The sequence below is a fragment of the Balaenoptera physalus genome (genome assembly GCF_965194825.1).
Source record: "Balaenoptera physalus genome assembly, chromosome: 2".
In the NCBI taxonomy this organism is placed as follows: Eukaryota; Metazoa; Chordata; class Mammalia; order Artiodactyla; family Balaenopteridae; genus Balaenoptera; species Balaenoptera physalus.
The window spans coordinates 59,959,152-59,981,544 of NC_138883.1; the positions used below are offsets into that span (position 1 = coordinate 59,959,152).

Sequence of the window (22,393 nt, forward strand, 5' to 3'; positions counted from 1 at the left end):
GAGGCCACACTTGATTTCTAAAACTCAATTATCACAGATTAAAAATAAATAAATAGGGCTTCCCTGGTGGCGCAGTGGTTGAGATCTGCCTGCCAGTGCAGGGGACACCGGTTCGAGCCCTGGTCTGGGAAGATACCACATGCCGCGGAGCAACTAGGCCCGTGAGCCACAACTACTGAGCCTGCGCGTCTGGAGCCTGTGCCCTGAAACAAGAGAGGCCGCGACAGTGAAAGGCCCACGCACCGCGATGAAGAGTGGCCCCCACTCGCCGCAACTTGAGAAAGCCCTTGCACAGAAACGAAGACCCAACACAGCCAAAAATAAATAAATAATAAAAATAAAGGAATTCCTTTAAAATAAATAAATAAATAAAGGAGACATATGGATGCATCCCACTATGGTAGATACAAGGGGATGTGAAAATACCATTAAATAGCAACATACAATAAAATATGCATTCATTCTCTCATTTAGCAAATAGCTTTTGGGTGCTTGCTATGCACCAGGCACTGTGCTAGGCACGTGGAACACATGGGGAACAAGGAAGACAGCCCCCAGGGAGATTATAATCCATGGGGAAAGACAAAAAAGACAACTGAATTCAAGAATATGAAGGAGATATCCAGGATAGTTGGTCAATTCATTGGGAAGTGAGGGAGAAGGAAAAGGAAAGGATGACTCTCAGTTTCCTAGTTGGACAACTGAGAGAGAACGTGGTAGTGCCCCTTACCGAGACAGGAGCACAGCAGGGGAGCAGGTTTGGAAGAGAGGAAGAAGACAATCTGTTTGGTTTAGGACGTGCTGAGTGAATAAAGGTAAAGCAATGCAAATTATTTGCAGAAAAAAATAAAAATTCAATGGTCTTGGAAAATTGTATGTAAGCCTGTTTTCAGAAGGCTTACTTTTTATTTTGAAATAAGTTTAAGATCTTCAGAAAAGCTGCAAATATAGAATTCCTGTATACCCTTCACCTAGCTTCCCCTAATGTCAACATCTAATATAACTGTATTACAATGATCAAAAATATGAAATTAACATTAGCACAAAACATTAAACTATAGACTTTATTGGGATTTCCCTTTTTTTGCCCAGGGATCAAATCTAGTATACTACATGGTATTTAGTTGTCATGTCTCCTCAATCTTCTATGACAATCTTCTGTGACAGTCTCTTATTCTTTCCTTGCCTTTCATGACCTGGACACTTTCGAATGTCCCTAGTTTGAGTTTGTCTGATGCTTTCTCATGTTTAGACCATGGTTGTAGATTTGGGGGGAAGAATATCACAGAGTAGTGTGCCCTTCTCATCACAGTCTATCAGAGGGTACACATAATATCAATCTGTCTAGTTACCGGTATTGTTAATCCTGATTATTTGGATAAGGTGGTATCTACCAGGTGTCTCCAATGTAAAGTTACTGTTTTTCTCTTCCATACTCTATTCATTTGAAGGGAGTTACTAAGTCTAGCCTACTTTCAAGAGAGGGGAATTTAGCTCTACCTCCTGGAGGGAGGAGTATCAAAGAACTCAACAGTAAGTTCAACAGTAAGAACCTCATTATCTGCAATATATTTACTTATATGTTCGACCCTAGTATATATGCAAAGTAGTTCTAAAATTAGTAATCCATACCCTGCGATAAATGAATTTACCAATCAGACTTAGATGTTTGTATACAAGTCTTTTTGTCTATGGCCTTACAGTATCTAATCAAAACACTTTTTTCGAAGTTATTTAGGTGAGCTCCTTTCTTCCCCATCCCCTTCAGTATGGTTATGTTATACATTTGTAATACAGTTAGATTTATTTGCCATAGCCTACATTTCATCTTGGGCTCGCCTGCCATTCAAGCTGATTTTTTAAAATTTGCGTGCAGTAAAATTAATTATTTGCGGCGTACCGTTCTATGGGTTTTGACAAATGCATAGTCATGTATCCACTACCACTGTACCATACAGAACAGTTCAAAATCATTTTAAAGTTAACATTTAAGCCAAAAACTTATTTTATCTGAATTATGTGGAGAATCCTTTTTTTTTATTTTTAAATTTTATTTATTTTTGGCCATGCCAAGTGGCTTGTGGGATCTTAGTTCCCTGGCCAGGGATTGAACCCATATCCTCGGCAGTGGAAGTGTGGAGTCCTAACCACTGGACCACCAGGGAATTCCCTATGTGTAGAATTCTTAACTTTACCAGTTCCGTTCATGAGGCTTATTAATCTTTTAGCAAACTAGAAAGATACTGAAATATATAAGACCATTGAAAACAAAATAAATATCTTTTAATCTTTGCAAAACAAAACTCCAATAAAGGTTACCTTTGAGACTTTCTACAAGTTCAAAGTTAAGAATGCTTAAACAGATGTATCCCTTGTGACTTTTTTTCTTTAGTCAGGGATTAAATCGATCACACAAATCTGACATTGAGTATACAAAAAGAAATGCAGAATCAAAATGAATTATAACACTCATCAAATTTAATTAAAATACATTTGAAAACAAAGTAACTGAATTTTAAAATATTGTTTCTCACAGAAGTAATTTCCATGACCCATTCTAGCTCAAATACACTGCCAAACAACCTCACCTGCTTTTACATAATTGTCCTTCAACTAGGTTTGTCTCCTAATGAAGTGGTGGCATAAAGTTGCAGGAGGGAAGGAAGAGAGAAACTACAGGAAGGTTAAGAAGTGGGGGAAGGGACTTCCCTGGTGGCACAGTGGTTAAGAACCCGCCAGCCAATGCAGGGGACACGGGTTTGAGCCCTGGTCCGGGAAGATCCCACATGCAGTGGAACAACTAAGCCCGTGCACCACAACTACTAAGCTTGCACTCTAGAGCCTGCGAACCACAACTACTGAGCCCACGTGCCACAACTACTGAAGCCCTCGTGCCTAGAGCCTGTGCTCTGCAGCAAGAGAAGCTACTGCAATGAGAAGCTTGCGCACCGCAATGAAGAGTAGCCTCCGCTCGCCGCAACTGGAGAAAGCCTGCGCATAGCAACGAAGACCCAACGCAGCCAAAAATAAAGTAAATAAATAAAAAAAAAGAAGTGGGGGAAAAGCAGAAGCATCAGTCTCTGCAGCTTCAGGTGAGGGCTGAATGAGGTGAGGTGGGTGTAGCCTGGCTCTGGGCCATGATACTGGCCTCACCTGCCCTGTGACCTCAAGGAGCAGGAGTAGAGATGGAATGGATCCAACAGGCGGTACCCTAATTCAAGCACACGTGTCTATTCTCCTACTAAGTCTGTATCTACAGGATAACACTCAATGACTCACCACACACAAGCCTACTACTTAGTTTAAAAAACAACAGCAGGGACTTACCTTGTGGTCCAGTGGTTAGGACTCTGAGCTCCCACTGCAGGGGGCACAGGTTCGATCCCTGGTCGGGGATCCTGCAAGCTGTGTGGCCAAAAAAAAAAAAAGAACGAACAAGAACAATGAAAACAACAAAAATGTACAGTCTAACCTCAAGAATAAGCAGATGGTACCATTTTAATTTATCAAACTCTATTAACAATGTACAGCTGCTGATGAAGACAACAAGAAACCATTTGAGAAGGTTCTTTCCAAGACTTTGCTCACCAACCAGAATTAATCCACTAAATCCACTATAATTCTACTACTAAATATACCCATCCTTTTAGCCTCAGGAGTCACCATGACTTGAGCTCACCTTAGCTTCATAGAAAGCAATCACATAAGAAATGTCTCAAACATTTTGTATGACTATCACCTTAGAAGTTTATTTTACATTTCCTAAAGACATAATATTTTCAAACACTGTTTACCATCTATGATTTATATGAGTCTACATTTCTCATTACAGCAGGATTTCACAGAACAACCTTCTTAAGTATATGTTTCCTCCACCAAATAATATTTTACTTTACAACAAATCAATAGGATCCAGGGCAATTTTTACTGATTTATAAAGCTTTTGTGGGGCAAGGTTGCTAGTTGAGATCCCAGAAATATGTGGCATGATGTCATCCAGGCCAGTGAGTCTGAGAAGCCTGACAACTTATGATTTTTTCCTGGATCATGTGGGATTATGTTTTGTTTGTTTCTTTATCTCCTACAATGTGATGAAAGAGATACTGGGAATTCATCTTCACATGTCACTTTATTTTGGAAGTTTCTGGAATTATTTGAATGTTGTGATTATTATGGTTGATTTAGAATGACAAATTTTCTTTCTAGTTATAAAATTTAAAAGCGTGTTAATTATGTCCTTGTTCACTTCACAACATTGTACATCTTGATACCTCTGAAGGAAACTCCAAAGGGTCTCCACTATTATATCAACTTTACTGTTCTTAATAATTGTTTCACTCTACATGAGTTACCCCTCTGGACTAATCAGTCTTCTATAACTGGAGGAACATCTGATATCAACTCTCAGTCAACTTCATTAACAATGAGAATAATTGAGTAATAGATATTTGTATTTGGAACATATCATGAGATCCTGGGAAATAATTGCCATCACTTTTCTAGGGACATTTTTCTTGAACTTATATTAAAATGAATTTATATTCCTTTACACATGTGTGAACTGATGGCAAAAAGAACTATCTTGAAAGTAATTTTGGGGGCAAGCAAAATTTGGCTGGGATATTAAGTTTCCCGCAAATAACCACAAAAGTAAAAATTCACTTTACAACCATTAGGTACTATGACTAACCTTGACTCTATTTTAACTTCTAATATTTTCAAGATCTCATACCTATGCCATCTTAAATATCTCTTTTTTTTCCTATTTTTCCTTTATTCTTGCCATCTAAAATATCTCATTCCCAAAGGCAGCAGTGCAGAAATTTTGCACCTTTGCACATTTCAGCATTAGAAGCCCTTGTGACCCTTGAACTTTTAAGCATGTGCATTTTTAGAAACAACATTATGGGAGACCATGACATTGTCACTAATGTAACTATGAGGTGTATGACTCTGTGTCCCAGCTGGACAAGACAAAGTGCAAAGATATCCCTCTGAACTCTTGGGAGAGCAATGAATCACTCTACGAATGTCTTCTGTTTGATTATCATTCTTCATGGCCTTTATCCCTCCTCTTACCCTCACTCCACTTCCTCCTTCAAAAAAGTACAACTTTGGCTTTGTGACTCACTGGTAGCCTTGATATGAATCTAGAATTCAAGACCAAATGTCATTTCTCACTACAGTTGGGTGATTAAAATTCAAAAAAGGGTTTTTGTTTGTGTGTTTATAAAGGATTTTTTAAAAGAGTAACAGCTAACCAGTGGCTACACCATCTGGAATATGAGGTATCCAAGGCCGCAGTGATGGGAGAAAAGAGCTGGAGAACTACGTTCGATGCTGTTAAAGACCAGGTCTGGAAGTGGTTTATATTATTCCTATTTACATTTTTTTGGCCAGAACTAAGTACATGGGTCCACCTAACGGCAAGTGGGAGGAGGGGGGTAAAATTTCATCTACCTGTCTGCTCAGGAATAATGATTACACAGCATTGCCTCTGACAGAGAGAGAGAGAGCTTCTCACACACCAAAGTTCCTCAACAGGGACATGGACTGCTGGGTGACAACCTTACAGAGTCTGAATTCTGCCAGGCTCATGAAGCTTTCTTTACCATTCTCAAGGGGCAGTTTTTACTATCCTGGCCCCCTCTCACTTGACTATTTTTCTAATGTGTACTAATTTTTCATTTTATTTTCAATTGAAAATGTGGGTCAGAGGTTAAAAACCATTCATTCAAACCTACAGAAACAAGGAAAATACTGAGGGAACAAACTGAAATCATAAAGATTTGTGATGGATAAGGTAGTGTTCCCTTAAGCCCTCCAGCCCAGTGCCTACAATAGTTATGTTTACTTTATACTGTAGTCTACTAAGTGTGCAATAGCATATTATGTCTAAAAACAATGTACATACCTTAACTGAAACTACTTTACTGCTAGAAAATGCTAACCATCATCTGAGCCTTCAGCGAGTCATAGTCTTTTTGCTGGTAAAGGGTCTTATCTCAGTGTTGATGGCTGCTGACTGATCAGGGTGATGGTTGCTGAAGGTTGTGGGTGCCTGGGGCAATTTCTTAAAAGTAAGAAAACAGTGAAGTTTGCTGCATCAAATGAATTTTCCTTAAGATGTCTCTGTAGTATGCAGTGCTGTTTGATAGCATTTTACCCACAGTCGAACTTCCTTCAAAATTGGAGTCAATCCTCTCAAACTCTGCTACTGCTTAATCAACTAAGTTTATGGAATATTCTAAATCCTTTGTTGTCATTTCAACAGTCTTCACAGCATCTTTGCCAGGAATAGACTCCATCTCAAGAAATCAATTTCTTTGCTCATCTGTAAGAAGCAAGACCTCATCCATTCAAGTTTTATCATGAGATTGCAGCAATTCAATCACATCTTCAGGCTCCACTTCTAATTCTAGTCCTCTAGCTGTTTCCACTACATCTGCAGTGACTTCTTCCACTAAAGTCTTGAACCCCTCACAGTCACCCCTGAGGATTGGAATCAACTTCTTCCAAACTCCTGTTAAGGTTGATATTTTGATGTCTTCCCATGAGTCACGCATGTTCTTAATGGCATCTAGAACAGTGAAGGTTTTCAATTTACTTTGCCCAGATTCATCAGAGGAATCATTATCTATGGCAGCTATGGCCTTACTAAATGTATTTCTTAAGCAGTAAGACTTGATGGGAAATTCCCTGGCAGTCCAGTGGTTAGGGATCTGCTCTTTCACTGTCGAGGGCCCAGGTTCAATCCCTGGTGGGGGAACTAAGATCCCACAAGCTGCGCTGCACAGCCAGAAGAAAAAAAGACTTGAAAGTTGAAATTACCCCTTTTTTGGTGGGGGGGCGGCCGTGCCATGTGGCATGTGGGATCTTAGTTCCCTGACCAGGGATCAAACCCCCGCCCCCTGCATTGGAAGCGCGGAGTCTTAACCACTGGACCGCCAAGGAAGTCCCTGAAATTATCCCTTGATTCATGGGCTGCAGAATGGATGTTGTGTTAGCAGGGATGAAAACAACATGAATTTCATTGTCCATCTCCATCAGAGCTCTTGGGTGATTAGGTGCATTTTCAAAGAGCAGTAATATATTGAAAGGACTCTTTTTCTGAGCAGTAGGTCTCAACAATGGGCTTAAAATAGTCAGTAAGCCATGTGGTAAACAGATGCGCTGTCATCCAGGCTGTGTAGTTTCATTTATAGAGCACAGGCCGAGTGGATTTAGCATAAGTCTTAAGGACCCTAGGATTTTCAGAATGGTAAATGAGCATTAGAGTCAAATTAAAGTCACCAGCTGCATTAGCCCCTAACAAGAAAGTCAGCCTGTCCTTTGAAGCTTTGAAGCCAGGTATTGAATTCTCCTCTTTACCTATGAAAGTCCTTGATAGCATCTTCTTCCAAGAGAAGGCTGTTTTCATCTACACTGAAAATCTGTTGTTTAATGTAGCCACCTTCATTAATTATCCTAGCTAGATCTTCTAGTGCTTCTACATCAGCACTTGCTGCTTAACCCTGCATTTTGATGTTATGGAGACAGCTTCTTTCCTTAAACCACATGAACCAACTTCTGCTAGCTTCAAACTTTTTTTCTTCTTCACCTCTCTCAGCCTTCCTAGAATTGAAGAGAGTTAGGGCCTTGCTCTGGATTAGGCTTTGGCTTAAGGAAATGTTGTAGCAGGTTTGATCTTCTGTCCAGACCACTAAAACTCTCTCCATTACAGCAATCAGGCTGTTTTGCTTTCTTATCATTCTTGTGTTCCCTGGAGTAGCACTTTCAATTTCCTTCAAGAACTTTTCCTTTGCCTTCACAACTTGGCTAACTGTTTGTTGCCAAGAGACCTAGCTTTTGGCCTGTCTTGGCTTTTGACATGCCTTGCTCACAAAGCTTTTGATTTAAAGTGAGAGATGTGGGACTCATCATTTCACTTGAAGACTTAGAGACCGTTGTAGGGCTATTAACTGGCCTAATTTCAATATTGTTGTGTCTCTGGGAATAGGAAGGTCTGAGAAGAAGAAGAGAGACAGGGGAACGGCCAGCAGGTGGAGGAATCAGAACACACACATTTATTGGTTAAGTTCGCCATCTTAAATGGGCATGGGTTCATGGTGGCCCAAAACAGTTAAAATAGTAACATCAAAGATCACAGATCACAGATCACCACAACAAATATAATAATAATGAAAAAGTTTGAATTATTGTGAGAATTACCTAAACGTGACACAGAGACATGGAGTGAGCAAATGCTGTTGGAAAAATTGTGCCAATAGAATTACTTGATGGAGGGTTGCCACAAACCTTCAATTTATAAAAAGCACAGTATCTGCAAAGCGCAATTAAGCAAAGCACAACAAAATGAGGTATGCCTGTATATGTTATGCTTTATACATTGCAGTATTCAAGGCTCAAATTGTCCCAAGTTTGGCCAGTGTGAAATCCTTCAAGTTGACCCCTGTATCCACACAATTCCAGTGGTATTGATAGCACTCCTGCTTTCTGGCATAGCAAGAGGTATCAAGCTCATCTGGTACATTTCCTGCCGCAGACCTAGGATCAGCCATTTTTTTGAAGGAACCCTTCTTCCTTTTGTTGAGAAATGGCTTTCAGAGACTATGATCAGCACTGGGGATGCTCACTTCTACCAGACTGTAATTATTTCTATGCCCTCTCAGTAAATAAAGCTAGGAAATATGTGAATTTCAGAAAGAAAACTAAATCATGCATTCATATGGATATTTCCAATTTAAGTGAAAAATTAAATCATCAATTATTATATTTGTATTCCTTTGCTTTCACACTGAAAATCTTGGTTTTAATGACATTAACATGATTGCATATTTGCTTATGCATATACATAACATATACATATATAATGTATATTATGCGTAAAATAGTTTCAAAGCAACAATACTAGTATTACTACTAACAATAGAACTAATAGTACTAACAAGAGAACTATCAACTGTGGGAATTCCCTCGTGGTCCAGTGGTTAGGACTCCAAGCTTTCACTTGCATGCTTTCACTTGCACAAGCTGTGTGGTCAAAACAAACAAAAAAAAAGAACTACGAATTGAAACTAAATATTTCATTGTGGTTCTTTTTGCTCTTTAGGATATAACTCACCATGGAGCTACATTAAAAGTTTGAGTTTTAATGTCATTTGAAATAATTTTTTTTTTCGTGTGGTTTGTACTATCAATTTTACATACTCCTAGGTTCATTTGTATCCATTTGTTTCAGATTTGTAGTTTTTTTTTCCTTTTTGATCCAAGTTTTTTAATTATATGAAATGTTCACATGGTTCCAAAATCAAAACTACAAAACAAGGTGCAGTCAGAGAAGCTTTTTAAACACTCTTTGTCCCTACTTTTCACAATAAAGGTGTTTTTTAAGGTTATGAAATTGGACTGAATTGTTAAAGAGAACCTGATACCAGAGGGAGATTCAACAGAGTGCATTGTTAGTAACAGTTACAGGGGGGAAATTTCATGTTAATGAAATAAGCCTTATTCAAATCAGTAAACATATTATAGAGCCAAAATAAATTTTACACAAAAATAAATTTTCTTGTCTTCCTGGTGAAGTGCCATTCCTGATCTTTTCAGCTAGGATCCAATCAACTATGGGGTGGGGGAGGGACTGGGGGGGACGGTGTGGACAGAGACACGGAAGTCTCTACTTCAACAAGAGGAAAACAAAAGAGCTTCCTGCAAATTGGAAAAAAAATTCCAAAATTTCCTATATACAAACAACAACTAAGTGGAAATACAGAAAAGGGAAAAATTCTTATTAAAAAGGATACCTGGGCTACCCTGGTGGTGCAGTGGCTGAGAATCTGCCTCCTAATGCAGGGGACACAGGTTCGAGCCCTGATCTGGAAAGATCCCACATGCCATGGGGCAACTGGGCCCGTGCGCCCCAACTACTGAAGCCTGTGCACCTAGAGCCCGTTCTCCAAAACGAGAGAGAGGCCACCACAGTGAGAAGCCCGCGCACCACAACGAAGAGTAGCCCCCTCTCACCGCAGCTAGAGAAAGACTGCATGCAGCAACAAAGACCCAATGCAGCCAAAAATAAATAAATTAAAAAAAAAAAAAAAAAAAAAAGGATACCTGCACACAAACCCTGTGGCTAAACCTAATAAAAATGTGCAGGACCTGTATAAACAAAAGCTATAAAATTTTACTAAAATAGATGACAGAATAAATGGAGAGGCATATTAGTTTCTGTTTAGACAGACTCAATATTCCAAAGTTGTTGATTATTCCTAAATTATAAAGTCAGTGCAATCACAATCAAATTACAACTTTGGGGGGAACTTGAAAAGTGATTCTAAAGTTTTCATTAAAAATAAATATATATTTTGGGAAATTTGGAAAAGCATAACTGGGGGCACCCCATGTGTGTCCCTAATCCCAGCTGGTCTGCCTGAGACCCCCTGAGCGCCAGACCTGGCCCCCCCACAGGGCCCCATTTCCACTCCATCAAGACGAAAGAAACTATCATGAACCAGAAGAAACTCACAAAACTGCAGGCACAAGTGCACATTGGTGGGAAAGGAACTGCTCACAGAAAGAAGTTGGTTCATAGAACAGCTACAACAGATGATTTAAGACAAACAAACAAACAAACAAACTTCTCCTTAAAGAACTTAAAGAAACTTAGGGGTAAACAACATCTCTGGTATTGAAAAGTTAATGTGATGCACATTAACAACCCTAAATTTCAAACATCTCTGGCAGCCAACACTTTCACTGTTATTGGCCATGCTGAAACAAAGCAGCTGACAGAAATGTTACCTGGCATCTTAAACCAGCTTGGTGCAGACAGTCTGACTAGTTTAAAATGACTGGCTGAAGCACTGCCAAAATAATCTGTGGGTGGAAAAGCACTGCTTGCTACTAGAGAGGATGGTGATGATGAAATTCCAGATCTTACAGAGAATTTTGCTGAGGCGTTCAAGAATGAGACAAACTGAATTGAGTCAACTTCTGAAGATGAAACTTGAAGTTACTGGGTGCTGCTATTTTATATTAAGACTACTTTTTAAAACTTTGTCCCTGGGTCTGATAAAATACAGATTTCTAATATTTTAAAGCCCAAGCCGCTTGGACACTGCAGCTCTTTTCAGTTTTTGCCTATACGCCATTCATTCTTTGCAGCTAATTAAGCTGTAGAAGCCTGGTAATAAAGTTTGAAACAAAAGTTAATAAAGTTCTTCACTTAGTTTTTAAAAAATGCATAATTGGGGGAGAATTTAGCATAGATAAAAGATAGATATTAAAACCTACTATAAAATGACTTTAAGTAATACAATACAGCACTCAGTTGAATAGACTAGGGTCCATAAATAGATCCAGGAACACATGGTAATTTGCTATATGAGTGCATTTCAATATAGGGAAGACAAAGGTTATCCAATCAATTATACTAGGACAACTAACAGAAACTTGGGAAAAAAAGAAGTTGATCCCTACCTGTTTTTTTTAACAACTAAATAAATTTCAAATAAATTAAAAGTTAAATGTAATATATACAGTGGAATATTACTCAGCCATAAAAAAGAATGAAATAATGCCATTTGCAGCAACATGGATGGACCTAGAGATTATCATACTAACTGAAGTAAGCCAGACAGAGAAAGACAAATATCATATGATATCGCTTACATGTGGAATCTAAAAAAAATGATACAGGGAGTTCCCTGGTTGCCTAGTGGTTAGGATTCCAGGCGTTCACTGCCGTGGCCTGGGTTCAATCCCTGGTTGGGGAACTGAGATCCCGCAAGCCACGTGGCATGGCCAAAAAAACCTAAAAAATAAAAAAATTTTAAAATAAAAATAAAAAAACAATACAAATGAACTTATTTACAAAACAGAAATAGACCCACAGACATAGAAAACAAACTTATGGTTACCAAAGGTGGGAGGATAAATTAGGAGTTTGGGATTAAAATATACACACTACTATATATAAAACAGATAACCAACAAGGACTTACTGTATAGCACAGGGAACTATACTCAATATCTTGTAGTAACCTATAATAGAAGAGAATGTTAAAAAAGTATATATTTATATATATTGATAACTGAATCACTTTGCTGTACACCTGAAACTAACACAACATTGTAAATCAACTATATTTCAATAAAAATTAAAAAAAATTAAAAACAGAACTACCATATGAAAAAATATTAAATGTTAAAAAAAATCCCCAAATTATAAATGTACTAGAAAATATGTTTCACTCTTTATTAAAGAAATACAAATCAGTACAAGATTTTTATTAATGAGATTGCCAAAAAAAAAATATATAGTTGACAAAACTCAGAATTGATAAGGATATAAGAAGAAAAACAATGTCATATATAGTTGGTAGGAGTATAAATTTGTATAATTTTCCAATATGCTTCAAAGGTCTCATTGACCCATCAATTTTATGTATATGAATTTACTTAAGGGCAGTTTTGACACTGCCTGAGAATAAAGGTGAGGCTCACGTAATAGTGGAGAAAACTTGTTTAATCATGAAGATGAATTAATTTGGGGTCACTAAATGACAGGCAAGCTGAGAAAGTGCCCTTTTTAAAAGACATTATAAAGTGATGAATCTTAACATGCTCAAAAAATATATTAAAAAAACTTAGTAAAAAACTTAAAACTTCTCTTGGTAGTGGGGGAAGGGAAAATAGGAACACATTTTATTAGCTAGATAATAAGTTCACAGGTGTTTGCTATGATTTGGGCTATTATTTTAAATGTCTGCAACATCATTACATAGTAAAAGGTATTTTAACTGGATGAGAGACAGGGATTAAGTGAATTCTTCTTTTTGGATAAAATTACACACTGTACTGACTTTTTGATTATTTATTCCTTGTTTGCCATACTTGATTTGATAATATCTGAGAAGACATTTATTTTCAAAGTGAAGAAACTTTTAACAAGATATATGAAAATTCTGTGAACTTGGAGTCAACCAGAAAAAAATGCATAGTTATAGCCAAACCTACTACAAGCAAAACTTAAGTAGTAGCTGGCAATGAGGCTGCTGTGCACTTGTCACACAAGCATATGCAGCTTATGGAACATTCTCTAGGAATACTTCTTATCATGAGTGAGAATGCATATTCATACATCATTTAAATATTTTAAATTGGATTTTTCACTGATAGATTATAGATATATGTGTGTGTTTGCACACACGTGCACATATATATGTACGTATATAAACAAAATAAAATAATAGTGATTTGAACACTTGTATTTATAAAAGTTGATTCACTGAGGGGGAAAACATGTGTGATTCCATTACATGAATTAATGAACTAGAAGATGTATCTGAAGAAATTATCCATAATTCAGGATGGAGACACAGAGATGCAAAAGGTAGGTTCAAAGATACTGAGGAAAGACTGAGGTCTAACATACATTTAAGCTGAACACACGGAGAAAAGGGAGAAAAGGACAGAAGGAATATTTGTAGAGATATTGGTTAGGAATGTAGGCCCCATGAAGGTAGAGATTTTGTCTGTTTTTTTCAATATCATATCCCTAAACCTAGAAGACAGCCTGATATATAGTAAGTGATTAGTAAATGTATGTTAAATTCTATTGAATTCTATTTCCAGTAGTATGGGAAGGTAAACACCTAGGCCAACCATCCCACTGAAAGCCTTCAAAATGCCTGGGTAAAATATCAAATCTTAAAAGTATTTATGAGATCCCAAGGGACTTCTTGTTAAATGAGAGGCAGAAGATGAGATGAAAGAGTTTTTGCAGGGACAAATACCAAACAACTCAAACATTACATCTGAGAAAGGAACCAAAGAAAAAGAAATGAGGTCCAGAAAAATACCCCTTAGGAGAAATAACCATTATATACATGATAGAGTTGATGGTTTGTTGGACCAGTAGAGTTGATGGACTGTTGGACCAGAAGAGGAAGAAGTCACCAGCACAGCACTTTCCATTTTAACTTAAAGATCAGGTGGCTTATACACACCACAAGAAATGTGAACATACGTTTATCAAAAGACATGAACAGTATGTTGTTAACAGCACTGTTCATACTGACCTCAAACTGTGTGGAAACCACACAAATGTCCATCAACAATAGAATGGATGCATAAATTATGGGATATTCATTCACGCAATGGAATAATACACAGCAATAAAAAAAAGTACAGTTACAAGCAACAAAATTAACAAACATCACAAACCTAATATTGAACAAGTATAAAATAATCCATTTATATAAAATACAAAACAGGCAATAACCATTATCCTGATTTCTAACAATGTGTCATATTCATGGATTGGAAGACTCAGTATTTTGTAGGGACCAAATTGACCTATAGATTCAAAGCAATTCAAATAAAAATCCCAGCAAGTTTTTTGTGGATATTCAAAGACTGACTCTAAGATTTATATGAAAATGTGGGTGGGCAGGAGAGTCAATTAAAACACGGTGGGATGGGCTTCCCTGGTGGTGCAGTGGTTGAGAATCCGCCTGCCAATGCAGGGGACACGGGTTCGAGCCCTGGTCTGGGAGGATCCCACATGCCGCGGAGCGACTAGGCCCGTGAGCCACAATTACTGAGCCTGCGCGTCTGGAGCCTGTGCTCCGCAACAAGAGAGGCCACAATAGTGAGAGGCCCGCGCACCGCGATGAAGAGTGGCCCCCACTTGCCACAACTAGGGAAAGCCCTCGCACAGAAACGAAGACCCAACACAGCCAAAAATAAATAAATAAATTAATTAATTTTAAAAAAACAAACACCGTGGGAGAATCTGCTCTACCTGATATGAAGTATTAATATGAAGCTATGGTATTAAGACAGTGGTAGTGGCTCAAAGATAGAATCATAGACCAATGCATGAAGAACCTAGGGGCAGGACGGGAATAAAGACGCAGACCTACTAGAGAATGGACTTGAGGACACGGGGAGGGGGAAGGGTAAGCTGGGACAAAGTGAGAGAGTGGCATGGACATATATACACTACCAAACGTAAAACCGATAGCTAGTGGGAAGCAGCCGCATAGCACAGGGAGATCAGCTCGGTGCTTTGTGACCAGCTAGAAGGGTGGGATAGGGAGGGTGGGAGGGAGGGAGGGAGACGCAAGAGGGAAGAGATATGGGGATATATGTATATGTATAGCTGATTCACTTTGTTATAAAGCAGAAACTAACACACCATTGTAAAGCAATTATACTCCAATAAAGATGTTAAAAAAAATCATAGACCAATGAAATAGAATAGAGAGCCTAGAAAGAGAAACATGCATATATGGATATGTGATATAGGAGAAAGGTGGTACTGCAGAGCAGTGTGGAAGGCACAGATTTTTCAATAATTGAATTTGGGCAATTTGACATTCACAAGGAAAAAAGAAATGAGACTTAACCCCCAACTCACACCATACACAAGAACCAATTCCAGGAAAATGATACAATTATATGTGAAAAGTAAGATAATAAAGTTTTAGAAAGTTAAAATAGGAGACTATCTTCTTGATCTTGAAATAGGGAGATACATTTTAAATAGGACACATAAAGTATTAACCACAAAAATTGATAAACTGAACATTATAATCAAGAAATTCTTAATACCATTTAAAAAGTGAAAATCCCAGCTACAAGGTGGGAGATGTTTGCAATGCATACAGTTGTTCCTTGGTATCCCCAGGGGACTGGTTCCAGGACTCCTTTCAAATACCAAAATCCACAGAAATGCAAGTTCTTTATACAAAATCGTGTAGTATTTGTATATAACCTACACATATCCTCTGGTATACTTTAAATCATCTCTAGATTACTTATAATACCTAATACAATGTAAATAGTTGTAAATACAATGTAAATAGTTTTAAATACAATGTAAATGCTATGTAAGTAGTTGTCAGCATGTGGCAAATTCAAGTTTTGCTTTTTGGATCTTTCTGGAAATTTTTTCCCCAAATATATTCTATCAGTGTTTGGTTGAATCCATGGATACAGAACCTGTGAATATGGAGCGCCGACTGTATACTCAACAAAGGATTCACTTCCAGAGTATATACAGAACTTGTAAAATCAAGAAGAGAAAGTCCCTGAAGAGGATATCCAAAAGGTTTAAAATAAATAGGAAAACATACTCAACCGCGACAGCCATCTAGAAAATGTAAATTAAAACCACAATGAGATACCACTACGCACCAACCACAATGGCTAAAGTTAGAAGACTGACAATACCAAATGTTAGCAGGTATATGGAGCAATGGGAACTTTTATATACTGCTCGTGATACAATGACTTCAAAGAACTCTTAGGTGTTACCTACTAAAGTGTGTGCTCTGTGTGTGTGTGTGTGTGTGTGTGCACATGTATTTGTGTATAACTTACAACCTAGCAATTTCATTCCTAAGTATATATCTGTGCACATGTTTACCAAAAGACAAGAAAGTTCTATAGCAGAATTATTTGTAAAACCCCCAAATTGAAAAGAATCTCAATATCCACATACTGGTGACAGTTATCTACAGGGACATACAAGAATATGAATGAGTCACAGGAACATAATGTTGGGCAAAAGAAGTCAAACACAAAAAAATACATACATTATGATTTCATTTATGTGAAGATTAAAAAACAGGAGAAAAAATAATAATGTTTAGGATGCATTCGTCACTTTTAAAACGATGAAGGAAATCAAGAAAGCAATTACCAGAAAGTCAAAATCGTGGTGTTAAAAGATAAACTGAGGAACATCAAAATTTTGAAGAGTGTATTTGAGCAAACATTGATTCCAATAAAGGCAACACCAAACTGAAAATGGTTCGGTGCACTCCTGTCAGGAGTTAGGGGAAAGGCTTTTTTTATAGAGCAGATAGGAAACAAAGCAAGGAAATTATTTGATTGGCTATAGCTTAAGCAGTTGCCTTATTTGGGAAAGCCTAGTTGGCTGTTTGTGATTGGTTATTCTTAGATTTCAATTTCTTCCCTCAATGCATTTATGGGACTCTGCCTGAGGTTTCAGTTTGCTTTCTTAGGCTGACAAGAATTAGGGCCACTCAGTCTAATGACTTCTTTGATTACTTGAACAGTGGTTACTTTTGAGGGTGGGAGAGGGAGGGAGAAATCATTGGAAGGGGATATGAGAGGGGCTTCTTGGGTCCTGGCAATGTTGTAGTCCACCTGGGTGATTGCATAGGTGTTAGCACTGTGATAGTTCATTAAGTTGAATATGGTCTGTTTTGTATACAAAACAGACCATATTCTGTGTGCTCTTCACAATGAAAGAGTAATCTATTTATCCATGTATGAGTCAGGTAGCTAGGAATAAGTCTTATGAAAGATGAATAAGACCTTTTTGGGAAAGGCATTAAAGGGAATTTGAATAAATGGAGATAAGCCAATTTCATAGTTTGGAATACTCAATATTGTAAAGGTGTCGATGCTTCTCAAATTAATCTGTAGCAGTGCTGTCCAATAGAAACATAATGTGAACCGCAATTGTAATCAAATTTAATTTTGTTGATTAGCCACATTAACAAAAAGAGACAGGTAAAATTAATTTTAATAATGTATTTTACTTAATCCAATATATCCAAAATATTATTTTAAAATGTAATCAATATGAAAATTATTAATGAAATATTTTATTCTTTTTGTCATATAAAGTCTTTGGAATCTGGTGTGTAACTCACGCTTACAGCACATCTCAGTTCAGACTAGTCACTACCTCAAGTGCTCAACAACCACATGGACAGCATAGATCTACCTAGACAATGCAATCTGAATCAAAGTCCCAACAGATTATCTTGTGGCATTTAACAAGCTGAGCTTAAAATTATATGGCAGTTCAAAAGCCAAAAATAGCCAAGTACCTACTGTAAAAGAAGATGCAGATGTTTCCCTACCAGATATCATTTATTAAAAAGATGAAGTAATTAAATCGGTGTAGTACTGGTTACAGACATAGACAAATAGACTCAGGGAACTGAATAGAGCCCACAAACAGACCCAACTGAAAAGGTCTTTCAATAAATGGTGCTGGGGTAACTGATAATCCATTTGTTTAAAAAAAGAAAAAAAGGAAAGAAACTGGATTCCTTATACCATACTTAAAATTCAAACTTAAGGATTTAAACACTTAAATGTGAAATGCAAATATATAAAGCTCTGAGAATGAAGTATAGGCAAGTATGTACACAAATTCAGGGCAGGAAAGGATTTCTTAAGATGTAAATGATTTATAGCTTTGACTGTGTTAAAATTAAGAACTTCTGGGAGAAAATATTTGTGATGAACATAGCCAACAAAGGGCTAGTGTCTGGAATATATATGGAACTCCTACTACAAAAGACAAACAAACAAACATACAACCCAATAGAAAAAGGGGCAAGAAATAGGCACTTCACAGAAGTTCAAATTGCCAAGCAAAAGCATGTGAAAATATGCTTGAATGCTTTACAAGATACTAATAAAAAAGTAAAAAGCAGAGTAACAGGAACATCCATGCATTGATGGTTGAAATGTAAATGGATACAATCACATTGGAAATCAGTTTGGTGCTATCTAGTAAAGGGGAACATATCTAATAACCTAACAATGTCACTCCTAGGTTACTTACCCTAGAGAAACTCTTGCATCTATGCAGCAAGAGATGTACAAGAATATTTATAAACAATATTTTTTGTAACAGCCACAAACTGGAAAGAACTCAAAGGATCATCACCATAAATAAAAAGAATAAATTATTTTTATGTAATGGAACACTATACAGCAATGGAAAGGATTAACTACAACAGATGATTCTTAGGAACATAATTAAATGAAAGAAGCAAGTCACAAACAAGTACAGTATGGTTTCACTTATATAAAATACAAAGTCAGGCAAAATTAAGTGATATTTTATCTTTTTAAAAAATTATTTATTTATTTATTTATTTTTGGCTGTGTTGGGTCTGTTGCTGTGCACGGGGTTTCTCTAGTTGCGGTGAGCAGGGGCTACTCTTCATTGTGGTGTGCGGGCTTCTCATTGTCATGGTTTCTCTTGTTGCGGAGCACGGGCTCTAGGCGCACAGGCTTCAGTAGTTGTGGCACATGGGCTCAGTAGTTGTGGCTTGTGGAGTCTAGAGCTCAGGCTCAGTAGTTGTGGTGCACGGGCTTAGTTGCTCTGCAGCATGTGGGATCTTCCCGGACCAGGGCTCGAACCCACGTCCTCTGCATTGGCAGGCGTCTTCTTAACCACTGCGCCACCAAGGAAGCCCTGATATTTTAAAGATACATTTTTAGGGATGCCATGCATAGGTTTTATAAATTTTATTTATTTTTAAAATAAATTTATTTATTTTATTATTTTATTTAATTTATTTATTTTGGCTGTGTTGGGTCTTCGTTGCTGTGTGCGTGCTTTTTCTCTAGTTGCGGCGAGCGGGGGCTACTCTTCGTTGTGGTGCGTGGGCTTCTCATTGCGGTGGCTTCTCTTGTTGCGGAGCACGGGCTCCAGGCATGAGGGCTTCAGTAGTTGTGGCTTGTGGGCTCTAGAGCACAGGCTCAGTAATTGTGGCGCACGGGCTTAGTTGCTCCACAGCATGAGGGATCTTCCTGGACCAGGGCTTGAACCCGTGTCCCCTGCACTGGCAGGCAGATTCTTAACCACTGCACCACCAGGGAAGCCCACAGGTTTTAAAATTATAAAGAAAAGCAATGATTATCACAAGTCAGAATAATGACACTCCTTGGGTGGAGTACCCAATAAAGAAAGGATGGACATACAAAATGTTGCTAAATCATGGTCGATGTTCTGTATCTTAATTCATGTGGTGGTGACATGGATGCTCACCGTATTCACACTTCCGTAGTTATATTTCACAGTGTATTAACATAAAATAAAAATATCATATTAAATTTTAAAAACCTGGATAAAGTGAGTGATAAAGAGTATCTCAGAGTGTTGGTTTGTTTAGTGGACAGTTTTTCATGGTGTAATAATCTAAAGCAACAAATGCAAGGAAAAACTGTGAACGTTTTAGTGCATATGAAAAGATTACGCCTGTAAAAATAAAGTCTGCATTTGGAATGAAGAGTTAACTTTCCTCTAGGGTCATTTAAAACTGTTAGTTCATTTAATATGTGAAGGAAATCACACTGCTGAGAAACTACAAGAAAATGATAAAAATTACAGCATGTGAATTTATATTAAAGGAATATCATCATCAGTCATCTTTCTTCTTTCAGAAAGTTCTTTCAGAATTTCCCAGATTAGAGTAAAAGAAACCAGCAGGTCAAAAATTCTTTCAATATTTAACACTTGTCTTCTCACCAGAAGGATACACTTACTTAACAGTTGCATGAAAACCACACACTGTAATATTGCGTTGGCCAGTAATATTACAAAAAGTTCATTTGGGTTTTTCCGTAACATCTTACGGAAAAACCCGAATGAACTTTTTGGCCAAGCCAATATATTTTTAGCTTTTTTTCTTTTAAAACTCTGTCTCTTCATTTATAACATTTGTTGGTAAGATAGGAAGAAATTACCAGGGAGTAAATTGCTGTTGGGTGAACCTATCACACACATTTTGTCCCAAAATTGATAACTTTTAATTTTAATTGATAAATGTTAAAAAGGAAACTTTTTGCTCTGGGCTCATCCTATGTTCCATTTGGGGGCATATTTTTTTCTATTCTACAGATAGGAGGTATTTTGGAGAATAAATTTAAGCAGCACTGGCTATAGAATGTAGGTTGTTAAGATCTTTCACTTGACACACTATATTCCTACTCTAGTACATTCTTTTACCTCTTCTTGATAAATAAAAACTACAGTAACAGAAAAAGGGGGTAATTAGAAGAAAAAGTTTTTTATTGAAGAACATAAAAATTTACATTTTACAGCCTAATCTAAAACCTAACTTAAAAACTTCTAATAGCTTTACATTTAAATGAGAAAATAATTCCACAGTCAAATCAATTTAGAACACAAAATTAATCTGAGTTGCTACAGAATTTCTCAAGGTCTTTAATATGCTGATATACATTATAAATCTCTAAGGAAGGGATACAGAGCTGTAATCTCCTAAACTTATTTAACCAGACCTTATTAGTTTTTAAAACTTAGGCTACTTTGAAAAATCATGTAGTATAAACTCCATAGGCTGTTTGGACATTCTGGACCACCTACACTATAACCTCAAACATTTCCAAGCCAAAACCAACCAAATATGTTCTATTAATTGTCCCTGAAACACTGTGCGTTGCTAACATACGTTTTCCTGACTCCCTCAGAGCCAATGAATATTTGATTTGTTAAAAAAAAAAAAAAAAATATATATATATATATATATATATATATATATATATATATATATATATATATATATATATATATTGTCTTTGCACTGGCAGTTGGAGCCATTTGACCTTGCATACCTTGGCTGGAAACATAAAATGCCATTTCCAGGTTTAGCTCATATCCTTAGGATTCCTAAGTTTTCCACATTCTGAAGATATATACAGATCTTCCTTGGCTTACAACAAGGTTACATCCTGATAAACCCATTGTAAGTTGAAAATATCATAAGCCAAAAATGCATTTAATACAGCTAACCTATGAAACATCATAGCTTAGCCTCACCTACCTTACACGTGCTCAGAACACTTACATTAGCCTACAGTTGGACCAACTCCTCTAACACAAAGTTTATTTTATAATAAAGTATTGAATATCTCATATAATTTATTGAATAGTGTACTGAAATTGAAAAACAGAATGGTTGTATGGGTATAGAATGGTTGTAAGTATATCTGCTGTTTACCCTCATGATCTCAAGTCTGACAGTGAGCTGTGGCTTGGGCCACTGCCCAGCATCACGAGAGTATCCTACCACATATTATTAGCCTGGGAAATTATCAAAATTTAAAGTACAGTTTGGAAGTAAAAATTCAAAGTACAGTTCCTACTGAATACTACATACTGCTTTCCCACCACTGTAAAGTCAAAAAATCATTAAATTGAACCTCGTAAGTCAGGGACCACCTGTACACCTTTTTTTTTTCTTGTACCACCTATCTCCCAGTTAATTTCTTCCAAAAGGAAAAAAATCTTAGACTTTTCCAAAAATTGCTCAGCATACAATAATATTTCTCATTGTAAGTACTTTTGTTCATTAAATGAACACTGTTATCACCACAAAGGAAACTGATTCCATGATGTAACCATTAGAGTCTTAGTAGTTTTGCTAAGTATTCTTGTGGGAAGATTGTGAAAAATCTGTAGAAGCTAAACCACAGTGCATTGTAAACGTTTGAATCTTGACTATTCTCTAGGAAGCAGTGAGGTCTATGTGAATGCACTCCATTTCCAGCACCAGGTGTTGAACAGATGCTCAATAAATGTAGAG

At 37.1% G+C, this 22,393-nt stretch overlaps 1 pseudogene across 1 annotated transcript; it reads left to right on the forward strand.

Annotated features, from left to right (window-relative positions):
* Positions 1 to 104: 104 nt before the first annotated feature.
* LOC309656112 (transcription factor BTF3 pseudogene) lies at positions 105 to 14,768 on the forward strand (annotated as a pseudogene). Its single transcript has one exon. The product of its transcript is annotated as a transcription factor BTF3 pseudogene (transcript).
* The last annotated feature ends 7,625 nt before the right edge of the window (positions 14,769 to 22,393 follow it).